This window comes from Hyaena hyaena, unplaced genomic scaffold (assembly GCF_003009895.1).
Source record: "Hyaena hyaena isolate Hyena2069 unplaced genomic scaffold, ASM300989v1 scaffold_1452, whole genome shotgun sequence".
NCBI lineage: Eukaryota > Metazoa > Chordata > Mammalia > Carnivora > Hyaenidae > Hyaena > Hyaena hyaena.
The window spans coordinates 68068-75630 of record NW_024082084.1 but is presented as its reverse complement, the minus strand read 5'-3'; positions in this window follow the sequence as shown (position 1 = coordinate 75630).

Below are 7563 nucleotides of genomic sequence, written 5' to 3'. Positions count from 1 at the left end.
GCCTATTTTTCAGTGAGATGCAAGAAAATTGTGATTGTTGATAGTAATCAGGTAAAGAGTTTTCCAAGTGATATACTAAGTAATGCATTTAAATGTTTAGAATATTGCTTGTCACATAGCGTTCATGGAGAACAGCTCTTTTAAAATAGGATTTCAAGCTATAATTTATCAAGAGGTACCTTAAGTGATTGTTATCTTTTAAATTTCTTGTTTAAATGAACCTCAAAAAATTCATCTGAATATAGCTTGTTTATTGGTCGATATATTGTAACTTTACATGTGACATAATTTGTAGACTATCTGCTCTCTAGAATCTGCCACTATCCTTCTGTTAGTCATCTGGATATCTTCTTAATACCTTTGAATTTTTGACCCTGCCAACATAATTTAGGCTATGATTAACTACAGTTGGCTCACAAGGCACATCTACCTTTGGAAGTGAAAGTCAGTTGGCATGAAAATGTAATACCAGAAAGAATTAATTTACATTCCTGTGCCCAGTTAGTTCTTACTGGGGGCATAACTGGGACTCTGCACTGGAAAACAGGACCAAATAAGTACTAAGTCAATCAATCTATTGACGAATCAAAACCAACAAGGAATGTTGGCTTCAATTTATCTTCTTGGAAATTGAATTAGAGAACTTATTTCAGAGCCAAAGCAGAGTATGTCACAATAGTCCTAGCAACCAAAATTCTGAAAAAAAACTGTTACACAGACAAGGTATAAATGCATTATCACCCTATCACTGCAGGGAAAATCACATTACTAATTTTTCTACTGCTACAAATACCTGGCATAGTAAACTTAGTAAATGCTTTCAAGGTTAGACTAAAGACATTTGAGTATCAGAGACTTAGTTTCTACCCATTATTCTGCTTTCTGACAGCATATATAGTTTGTTTACAACTGTGAAATATATCAACAATATTATATTAGAGGTAAATAATACCAGAAGAGTTAAAGGCGTGTTACTTCTTTGATTGATGGTTCAGGTTACTACCTCAATGTTGCATTTGTGGATCTCTGGAAGAACACCTGTAAAGTTTGGCTCAAACAATACATAATTTATAACTCATCACATTTTACCTACTTTTAACTGTGAGAGAGCTGACATTTCCCTACAGAACTTGAATTCAATTTCATCCAAAAGAAGAAAAAGGAGTCCTGGAAAATTCAGTGTCATGCTAATTAACTGATGAACTAGATTCATTAATTGGTTTTCACCTTTGGAGAACATGAGGAATCCACGGATATAGCTCATCACTTTAAACTTGCAGTAGCATAAAATATATTTTAAAAAGTATCTACCAAAGAGTACAACAGGAAATGCTAAAGAGACATTAAAGTAGTAATATCTTAATAGATCAAGTTCATGTAGAAAAGACTTCTTTATATATACTAACCAGGTCTTTAAAGGAGGGGGAAATAGTGGTGTGTGTGTGTGTGTGTGTCTGTGTGTGTGTGTGTCTGTGTGTGTCCATTTTTTACAGCTGCGTGACAAAATTATACTCTGTGCACAGTGGCTAGCTCAAGCAGATGAATATAAAGACAACCCTAGAAAATGTTCTTTCTTGCATTGCTGTCTACTTAGGTTTGTTATTTTGTCAGAATTCATTCTTCCCCTTTATAGAACTAACAGCTTCCTGCTTTTTATTTTTTAATTCCCATCCCACAGTCTCCAAGTCTTTAATATGTTCATTGATTTATTGCTTGCATTTTCAAACCACTATTTTGAGCATTTCAGGTATTGGCAAGTAAGTTTTGAAATCTGGGATCTTAAATAGAGCTAAGAATCACATGAATTCATTTTATGATATATAACCCTAACCTAGAAATTGAATTAAATTTGTTTCTTCTCCATCATCTTGCAGAGAAGAGAATGGACAATTTTCCTTTTGTCCTTATCAAATACCAGTATACTTCTTTGGGAGAAGGAAAGTAAGCTTAATGTTTGGTCTTTGACTCTCTTAGATTGAGAAGTATAATGTGCCAAAGGTTACTCTATGACCTGGGATAGCTCCCCATTCATCACAGGTACATCTAGATCATTTCTCCTTTCTTTTCCCAAATCATTTTCTTGTAAAGTATATTCATTTTTCTAAAATGAGACATAGATGTATATTTCAGGTTTTAAAATATTTGAAAATAATTAGTTTACTAATATTATCTGACTTGCAGAATGTTTTTTACTATTTTACTTCTATATATATCTAATAAGGAGTCTTATTCAGTCCATTCTTTGATCAGTGAAATAAATGAAATTCAGTTTTATCATAGAGTTATCATATATTTATAAGTATAATTTTATAAGCCAAGTTTTTTCTAATACTCAGGCCAAATTTTAAACACATTGATGTTTTTAAAGATACATACCCAAAAATTATGATAAAATACATGTACAAAATATGAAAATCATCTGACACAAATTAAATACTGATAACAAGAGTCTATGTATTTTCTTGCAATGTATAATAATAAAATTAGCATTTATCAGGTTCAGCTATTCAGCATAGCAAAAACTATATTAATATTTAAATTAAAAATTCATGAGTTCATAAACAAATGTTATCTATTATAAAGCAATGAATGAGAAAGCACACATGATAAATGAATATTTCTTAAATCTCTGATTTTATTATGGTACATTCAATAATGCCAAAGGGAAAAGAAAACAGTCAGAGATATTTGAGAAGGGATAAAAATCAGAACAAATAAAGACATTCCAAAATTTTATATTTTCATCTCATGTCAAAAAATCAAGAAAAAATTATATTTGAAACTCTCAGAAAAGATATTAACTACGTAAATATTAAACAATGTTTGGAAATACTTAAATATTTAAGTGAAATAAATGTAATGCAAGTACAGAGTCTTCAATCATTCCAGGTAGAATAAACAAATTAAAATGATGATGTACATCAATAATATCTGATCAAGACTTCAGTAATTGATACTGTGGCACTTCCAACTCAATTAAATTTAGATGAGCACTTCCTAAAAAATGGTTATGCTGCAACTAAGCTTTCTAATCAGAGTTGACAAGAAAAGCATTAATGTTCATCCTGCACAGCAGTCATTTTGCTGATGAAAACACTAAGACTAAAACAGTTAAGTATGTTTCAAAAAATGTGATCAAGCAATTGAAGGAGAAAGTTTGAATTTGACTCTATGATTTTGATTGCAAGGTTAATGCACTGTCTAATTACTAATGTGTTGAATGCATGTTTATTAAGCATTAGTAGAGTGTGGACAGTACAGAAAGTTTTGGAGAACTAGTTGTGAAGTGAATATCCATCATCTCCTACATCACTATGCTTCCTCTAGTTTACCTCATCATGTAGGGAGGTAAGCAGGAACTCAAGATATTCTACGATAAGCTACAGTTTTAATGGGAGAAGAACAACATGTTTTCAGATCAACTAAAAGTAATATCTGGCCTGGCATCAAAGAGAAATATGGGGTGTTTTAGTGAAGATTGGTTGGACAAGGTGTTGTAAAGTGAAACCTGCAGTTTGGGCATTAGCCATGAAAAGCAAGCACAACCTATATTCCTGGCATGTATACATACCATCCTGGGTGTAAGAGATAACCCAAAGTTTGAAGAATTTAAGAGTTCAGTTTACTAACTGTCCTTTGCCTCCTTCCCTTTTTCTTAGACAGCCTTTGAAAATCCAAGATTGAGATGAAATAGAGAGGAGAGAGGTGGGGTTAAGAGGACAGATAACTGACAGAAAGACCCTCATCTACAGACCTCTCGCACAGATGCTATTTTCTTGGTTGGCTGTTTGTAATTACTTTTCAATACTTGACATCTTGGGGATCTCCATTTTTCATCTGCCACTCTTTAGCATTTTTCAAAAGAGAGAGAGGTATTCAATTCTGAATCGACAAGGTTTAATAAGATATAGACTAAGTTTTCCAGAAGTTTCTCCAGAAGACCTTCCTACTTGGAGAAACTTGAGTGAGGACACTCCTTTGCCTACTCCCTATAGGAGGGAAAAATGAACCAAATTCTCACTACTGAATTTCTTCCCCAGTACAGTAAATTCTATTTAGCAACCCTTTTATATATTCAAACTGGATGATAAGAAATGGTTTTCTAAACTACTTTTTAGTAGTTTGACAGCTCCTCAGTATGTTAAAAATGAAGTTATTATATAGCCTATTCTTAGTTATGTACCCAATAGGTACAAGGTACATGCCCCTCTATACAAAAATATAAATAGATGTTCATAGAAAAATAATAGTCAAAAGGTGGAAATAACCAACCCAAATGTCCATCAGTGACGAATGGATAAGCCAACTGCTGATATATCTGTAGAATGGTATATCACTTGGCAGTAAAATGAAATGCAGTATTCATACATGCCAAAACATGAATGAACCTCAAAAACATTATGCTAAGTGAAAAAGCCATACACAAAATGACACATACTTTATGGTACTTGAATTTATGTGAAATGTCAAAAGTAGGTGAATCTCTTTAAAAAAAAAAGGTGGAAGGACTAGAAGATGAAGACTGTCTGCCAATGGGTTTGGTGTTTCTTTTGAGGCAATGAGAATGTTCTAAAATTAGATTGTAGTGATGCTTGCACAGTTCTGTAAATATACTAACAGCCAACTAACTGTGCACCTTATTGGAAAACTTGGTGACATGTGAATTATATTTTAATATTTTTTTTAAATTAGTGGTTATTGACACTAGTGTAATGAAGTGTAAATCCTTCATGAATCATCTAGCACCTTGTTTAGGATTAGGGGTTACTTTGCACCAATTGTTCTCAGTTCTAAGAACAACTCCCAAGGCAAAACATTCATTTTAGCATATATTTACAATTTTAATCTATCTTTAGTCACAAGTAACTGAAGACAATTTATAAGAATACACACAATACAAAGAGAACAGTAAATGCTTGATAGGATCAGGGTCAAATATAAAATTAGAAAAGTAATAGGTTAGGAAAAGGAATAACTTACAGGAATACAAGCCAATAGAGAGCTCTGTAAAATTTTTATAAAATTTCAAAACCCAAAAATAGTAACTTTTTTATTACTTATAAAAAGCTTACTCACCTTCTTTACCACCAAAGCAGGTAGGAAAATATCGGTAAAAATTGTTTCTAAAGATAAAAACAAACCTAATTTTCAAGACATGCAGGGCTTTTTGCCAATACAGACAACTAAGAAATTTTTCTCCAAAGGGACATAAGAGGATTCTACAAGATGAAGACTAATGGTAGCCTTAACTTCATTAAAACAATGAGGGAAACAAACAAAAAAAAAAACCTTCCTATTGTTCTTTTTTTATAATAGCCTTTAATGTTACATAAAGGTATGCCCTGATGTCCATTACAAGAATTAAGCCCAATAAAGAAACTAAAATTATAAGGTTCTAGTATTTTGTTCTCTAATTACCTGGCTTGGTCCATGGTTTCAAGTTTAAATTGTCTGGGTAAAACTAGAAGCATTACATCCAAGGTAGTTAAAATATGTGCCATGTTATTTAAGTGGGCTTTTCATTGAACAGAAAATTTCAAAATTGTATCCTTTGAAAAGAATATATTTTGTGTTGCCTTTCATGGAAGGGCCCTATGGGTTGCTAATTAATAAAATACAGTAGTATAAATGTAATAAACCCTAAATAAACCAACCAGAGACCCAACAGAAGACCAGTTTCACATTTATTTTGGGAAATCTGTAGAAACATTAATGCAGAACCACTGATAAAATCCTGGGAGTGTAGGAAAACCAGTTATGGAAAACCAGAAACACTTCAGTGTTCTGGGAGCTAGAAATTATAAGGTTCTTATAACCTCTAGTTCCTCAGAGGGCAAATACAGAAAGCAGTTATCACAATCCAGACAGGTCAACGGCAGGAAGAGAAGGGTGGCTTGAAGTGGCTGTGACCTCAGGTCAAGGGAAACCACCAGTTGAGACAACCCTACAATGAGAGAGTCAAAGGAATAAGAACCTAGGCCTTATTTTCCTATGTGTTGATTTCTTTCCCTACTTGTTACACCCAGCCAGAAGCCAGAACACAGGGAAGACCATTGATATTTTGGAACACCTATAGGTCAACCTGCTGGGGACCTATCAGATAGAAAATGATTGAAAATGGATTAAAAGGGATAACACTACCCAAAAATACATATCTAAAATATAGAATACCTAACATATCAGAAAAGTCACCTCTGTTACCAAACTTATCTTAAATTGTGAGCTCATTTTTATATGCAGTCTCCATTGTATTTCCTTGAAATGCGGTATTTTGTACCATCTAAAGACTGTCTTTTGAGTAATCAATTTTACTACAGATATTTTTAAAAGATTGAAAGGAACAATATTTAAGGTGATGGTCATCAACAATTGAGCAGCATTGTTGCCAGAAAACTGAGTTAGTAGGCTCTATATAAGAAAATAATGGAGTGAAATATTTTGTTCTTAAATGGCAACAGGACATTTAAAGTCATTCCAACATGATATTACAGATGTTCTCTTACCAACTCTCCTAATCTTACCAACTCTCCTAATCTACTATTTTAACCAAATAATTCCAATTGAAGTTTGGTGAGGTCAGCAAGCAGATCAAGAAAGAGGAACTGGAAAGAGTATTACAGTTTGTTACTCACAGTTCTCTTGGAGAGAACACAGCATAGACACTTGGTCACTCAGGGGAACTGTTTCGTTCATCAGGAGGCAGAGGGAGAAAGGAGAATTTTGGCCAACATCACTTATTGTGGTTTCCATGGTAAGGAAGGTTTCAGTGTAGCTAGTTATAATTTCTTGAGACTGGGGGCTGTCTCAGAGTATCAGATATTTACCCTTGGGGAGATTAGGAGGGCTGTATGAATGGAAAGCCTATGAAGAGAGGTGATCAGGGTATGAACCTGGCTTCTAGACAGGGTCTTGCAACTTGTCAAGATGCGATTTTTTTTTAAGTTATATTATATCAACCTACTTCCTAAAACTAAAAGAGGAAATAGGAAGAGAAGAAAATTTATACATTCAATAGTAACATAATCGTGTCACTTCACTTTTTCTACCAGATAAACCCATTAGGAAGATTGTATTGTAATGTAGCTTCACTTACTATTTTTTATTATAATGTAATTTTTGATGCCACAGAATTTATATAAATTGATCACTAAAAATATGTCCCTTTTACTGATAAATCAAATTTATCTCTCCCATCTCTTATTCCAATATCTTCTTAGGGACAGTGACTATAATAGGTAGAAATAAGATTCTTATTTTTAATTATTGAACTGAAATGAATATTTTATCATCAGAAATAAAAATAGTGATAAAGTTGATTGACTATTGTAGGCCATTCACTGAACAGAGTATTTTACTTATGTTGCTTATGAACTTATAGGAACTATTTGAGGTGAAATCTGGGGCATAAAATATTATATTACACAAAATCAATGAATTAAAAATACCAGTGAGATTTGAGTTAGACCTTCTGTCTTTAGTACACATGCACAAGCTAACCCCTTGTGTTAGCTTAAGGAACTATTTTTCATGATACAACACACTAAATAGTACCTGGTGGTGAGC